Here is a 6,000-nt window from a genome sequence, read left to right on the forward strand (position 1 = left end):
TCAGCACCAGCTCCTTTTCCACCTGGGTCTGTTTCATGCTCTTTTTTTTTTCTTCAAATACAACCTCGTCATTGCCTTGAAAAGATTCGGCTGTTATTTTTCGGATGTAATTTATTGCCGCTTCTCCTTCCAGTCTGTTTCCATTTTCGTTTAGAATATGTTGTTGTATTGCTGTTGACCTCCTGCCTAATAATTTTATGTGGTTCCAAAATATTCTAGGTGCGGCCTTCTTTTTCTCACGTATTTCGGACAACCAACGTTCACTTTCACCTTTTATTTTTGCTTGCACCAGAATTTCAACCATAGACTTTTGCTTTCGGTATATTTCCTATTTACTGGCTACTTCATCCTGTGGCGACTGCGCCTTCTTTTCCTGCCTGTGCTCTCGGGATGCTTTCTCTCGTTCGGCGATTGCTTCTCGTATCTCCATCTTCCACCAGCTTTCCGGTTTCTTTTTTTCTTTTCCAACGAAAATGTTGTTTCTCTTTCCGTATTTCTGTAATTATTACACTCAGAAGTTCACCATATTCCCACTCTTTATTTGGCCATTTGCCAAGTTCTTCCTCGACTTCAGGGACTGTATTTGTTATTTGTTCAGCGTTCAAATTTGGACTAGCCATTTTGCACTCCTTGCTCTCTTTCACAAATACATATCCCATTTTCAAAATGATGCGTTTATGGTCACTTCCTATGCTGCTATACCCTTCCTCATCAATGACCATTTCTCTCAACTTATCATGAATTCCTTCTGTCATCACACAGTAATCAATGGTTGATTGCCGGTTTCCTACTTCCCACGTGATCTGCCCTTCACACTTAGACCCTGTATTCACGATAACGAGGTTATGTTGCTCACAAATGTCCAGCAATGACTTGCCGTTGTTGTCGGTATAGCTATATAAATCCTGTATGTGGGCATTCATTTCACCTATAAGGATAATTTTGGCATCATTCCCGAAACCCTTAATATCAGCGCTTATGCATTCCACTAACTCTTTATTCTTCTGTTTTTCTAATAAAGAGCCCTCTCGCTTTCTCTCTCTCTCTGTCTTATTCTTCTCTGTGCATTTATTTCCGGTCCACAAGTACGTAACGCCCAGCCAAGTTTTTTTCCCACTCATTGTAACTGATAACCAAAGGTGCTCTTGACATTTTGAATTTACTCTTTTCCATTTGGCTCCCTGATGGATGAGCACTCCGACTCCCCCTCCCTTTCTTTCCGACTTAGTTCTGCTGCACCCTTCCGAAACATAATTCTCAATCACTGGCGGCTCTTCCGAGTCTCTAAGGTGCGTTTCTGCAACCGCATACACCCCTATTTGTTCTCCATTTAGCTGCTCCTCAATCTCTGCCCACTTTTCCTACTTCTGTCGCCCTGCATGTTTATGTAGCCTATTGCATGGCGAGCTCTCTTTCTTGCTTTCCTCCTTTTTCTGTTATTGACGGCGATGCTATACTGAGGTTCCCTTAGGGGACCTTCTTCATTACTACCTACTCTGGCCTCCTGAGAGCCCGTGGGGCCCCTAAAAAAGCAACAGCGCGACCAGCAAGTCGCCAGCCCACTTCTCGTTCAAGCCTGTAATTGAAGTGAATCCCGTCTCGTTGAAAACCACCCCACTTTCTCACTTCCCTGCTGCGGGAAAGTGATAATACTGCGGCGCGCTGCCGAAAGCGCCACCTCGTTTCTCTAGAGAAAAGTACTCCGCGAAACGAGTCTATACTATTGGGCACATATGCATGCATAGCTCAACATAAAAACAACCTTACCAGCTAATCTATCGTGCAATTAGCGCTTTGGGAAGCTTGGCACGTGCGCCGAGTCGCAAAGCACCAATTTTCAGTTAACGAAATCCGAGGACACCTCAGCAGTTCTTATGACTTGTGAATGCGAAAGCTTTAATGTCCAATTGAACGCCACTGAGCGGTCCTCCGAGTTTTGTGCTGCGAACCACAGCGGTACGTGCTGTCTGAACCAGCATGCAGCAGCCTGCGGTGCCAGCGCCGCATGCCACCGAAGTCCACGAGAGACCGAGGAAGCAGCAGCGGCTGGCAGGGGATAGCGGTACGGGCTGCCCGAGCTAGCAAGCAGCAGCAGCCTGCTGCGCTGGATCTTCCGAGTGCGAGAGCGACTGGGACATGGCATCGCGGCGATGCCCTCATACAACACCCGACGCGCTATGGCAGCAGCAGGTGTTTCCTTTCGCCCGCTCTGCTCCATCGAGGCACGCTCGTGACGTGGTATGGCAGCCAATCGGACTTTAGGCGCCGTTTGGCTGCTACAGACTACAGACACGGGCTTTTTCGTTCAATGGGCCATTTGGCGCTTTCGCATCAATAGGAGCGTGGCAAATTCCCCCATACTTCTCTCGTGGCAGCCAGTGCTTCGAGGGGCTATGTGACGTTGCACAGCTTTCGGGATTGGTCCATTTCGGCTCAGGCGAAACTTCCGGCAGATGTTGCGCCTGCTTTAGTGACACGCTATGCCTGCGAGAGTTGCCTCGTTTTCATCGTGCTTTGTGCTTCAAGTGACGTTTTAGGCGATTCCCCAATAGCGGCTTAGTGCCGCGCCCTCAAAGCCAGTTGCATTCGCAGGTGTGTGAGAGTCGTGTCAAGAGCTCTCTTCCTCGTTCTCCGTTATGCACATGGGATGATGCATCTAGTCCAGAGCCGCACGCGCGTGTGCTCTGTTTTCTCGTGCACATCACATTTATGTGCCGTGCATTATATTTGAGATGGCGTTACGTGTTCTACTACACATGACGTTGTACAAGCTCAAGTTACAGTTGTGTGCTGGGTAAGACCGCGGCGGCAGCTCAGCTCAGCATCAGTTCATTTCTGAAGGCCCATTAGCGAGTCCCACCAACAGAAGTGGAGGTCACGCAAACCAAAACGTTAAAATATTTGATCACGTGCGTTGTGTGGCAGATTGTGATGTGTGGTGCGCGACATGGTGCGGTGATAGGGACGGTCAGGAGCAGACGACAAGGAGTGCGCGCGCCGAGGCAAATTCCGTGCTGGAAGGCGAAAAACGACAACGCCGAAGAGCGTCCGGCACGTGAACGCGCGGCGCTAGAAAAACAACTAAAAGAAGAAAAGCAAACCAATTAGAAAAGACCACGGGGCGTCAGGCAGCCAATCCGAGAACGCCTAATCGGCCAGAGAGAAGAAAAAGCGTGGTGCGCTGACAGAAGGAGAGGAGTCGCCGGGGAGACGCCAGGAGAGTTCCAGGAAGCGACGGCAGGAGGAGGTCAACCACCGGAGCGGGCGTTGAAGACGGGCCGTCGGGTTCCGGACCCGAGCCACCAGGACTTCACCCGACCGGGGCCTCCTGCCAACCTGTTCCTGTGCGTCGCCCGTCTACCCGAGCGTGCCGGCAGCTCCTCAAGGCCGGTGAGCTTCTGTGCTCGTGGGTACGACGAGAACAGTCGGGCTACGGGCCCGAGTTCTACGCCAGCTGCCCGGCCAGAACGCCGCCCCCGTCTGTCATGCCGCCTGCTGCCCGAGGCCGGCGTCCGAGCTTCTGTGCCCGTGGGCAGGACAAGAGCCGTCGGGCTACGGGCCCGAGCTCTACACGCCAGCTGCCCGGCCAGAACGCCACCGCCGTCTGCTCGTGCCACCAAGCCGCCTGGTTTACTTCTCCGAGACAGAGCTGGCCAACTCCGGTCGCCCGGTCAACCAACGTGGACCACGACCTTTGATGAGACCGGCGCCACTCCTTTTTCCAGCTTGTCGCAGCGTCGCAGCTTCGAGACTGTTATGTATCCCTGCCGTCGTGGCAAGCCCGGACTCGCGCACTACTTAGCTCCATACTAGCCCCAAATGTGTGTCTTGATGCGTATTTGAGTGTTTCTTTTATGTTTGCTATTTTCTTGTATTTATTTTTAGGCTTCTTTAGTTCCATTAAACGTTTGTGTGTTGTGTTCGAAACGAACGGCTTTGTCCTCAATTGGTTTCTCGGAGGCCCCGCCTAAGAGAACCATCAGAACCTTTTGAGTACACGAACCTTTGTCCCCATATTAGGGTCATCACACAGATGCTGCGTACCCGACGTGATGGTTTAGTGGCTAAGGCGTTGGTTTGCTAAGCTCAAGCTCACGGCCGGAGTCAAATTCCGGCAGTGGCGGCCGCATTTCGATGAGGGTGAGATGCAAAAAGGCCCGCGAACCGTTCAAGGGGTGTACGTTAAAATTAAAGGAGGTCAAAATTCATCCAGAGACATTATGTACGGCGTGGCTCATATTAGATCGTGGTTTCGGCACGTAAGCCGCCAGTAACACAGACTCCCACAGTACGTGTTATGGCATATCATTCTATAGCGCAAATTTAGACGGCAGAGAGCTAGGCACCGAGGACAAACGTCGACCTTCAAACAACCAGCAATCACTGTCGGGTGTTTGCAAATACATTGCCACTGAGAGCATTATCATCAACCATGCTCACAGCTATCGCGCTTGGAAACGGGGCATCACTCCAGTTAGAATAAATGTGTTTTTTAATGCGTAGTATTCTTTGAACAGGTGCCCGGCGTCATTTCCTGCTCCGTTCCGTTATTCCACCGTTTCCTGTCCCAAAAGGCCCGTACCACCATCTAGGCTTGAAAGATGAATTTCTGTGAATAAGCAAACTTCCGTGCGCTTACCGCCACCTACTTGGGGGCCCGCGAACCTCCGACGCGATGTTTTGTCAGTCAGCATAGGAGTGGTGGTTAACACATATATTTGCCTAAACTTCATCCTTCTGGCTTCAAACGGATTTGTGACTTAGTAAACTAATTATTTAAATCTTTCCCACAGTGCGATGAAACGCACCATGAGAATCGATTTAAGCGAAGCTCTGTATCCTGTTTGCTTTGACGATAATTAGCTGTGATGTTGGCGGCGAATGTGTAATTTCTTCGGCCAATACGAGAGTGGTGAGTTGATGCTACACGTTACCTTGCGTGCGCCACTGCTGTTTGCCTACGTAGTCCATAGAACACACAGGGAGGCACGTTTGCTGGAGGCGTTGTTGTGCGTCATTGTTCATAACGTCTGAGAGGGTTGAGCATTATATCATTGTCTCACATGGCACATCGCATCGTGGCAGAAGTGTTAGACTTGATTTGTGGGGCTCTACGTATACATTGGCTACATACATTCGCGGTCTGCATGACGTTTCGCTACGTGGCGAGGATAATACTGTGATATTGTAATATGCATACTAACTAAATTAACAAGCATGGTGACACGCGCGCACGAGCAAGCATGAACACATCTGACTCGATGACCGCGGAAACTCGCTGTTCAAACGCTGGCATGAGTAAACGCGGCAGCAGAAGCGAGCGAAGTGACAATCGTGCTGTCTATAGCTTCGATGCAAAGTGAGCGCCGAGAACACGCAACACGCACAAAGCTACGAGCCGCCGACGCACCCAAACTCTGCCCCCAACGCAGATGGCGCTCAAGATGCGACCTCGTGACTGCGCGCTGCCGCCACATGCGCATTTGCAGCTGGCGTAGAACCCTGCCCAGCCCCCTCTCTCCCCTCCCTATGTGCCTCGCGCACAACGGAAGACGGCGCGCTTCCTCTCTTCGCTTTCGTTTCTTTAGCGCGGACGAGATTGAGTCGCGATCGTCGACACCCCTCGCACGCCCTCACTCGCACATACAGTGCAGGGTGCGCGGTTACGGTGTTGTCGCCCTTGGACTTTATGCGGAACCTCACGAAGACGCATACGCAGAGGCCCATGCCGACGCCGAAGGCGGAAATGCGCTTGGAGTGTCCACATAATTGCTATAGCAATAATAAACGAGATAACCGTTCCCACCTTGCCCCTTCAAATCTTGCTTTTTCACATTGCCGGTGTGTGTGCAAAGAAGCCTGCTTTGGGATTGCGAAGTGTAAGAAATGACAGAATATCTTATTGGTACTCGAAGATATGATGATGGTGCAATAGTACATGATTTATAGCCTTAAAGAAAGTAAAAAACAACAACTGGTGACGTCGTTGACGCCGCGTCA

The sequence above is a fragment of the Dermacentor variabilis genome, chromosome 4, assembly GCF_050947875.1.
Source record: "Dermacentor variabilis isolate Ectoservices chromosome 4, ASM5094787v1, whole genome shotgun sequence".
NCBI lineage: Eukaryota > Metazoa > Arthropoda > Arachnida > Ixodida > Ixodidae > Dermacentor > Dermacentor variabilis.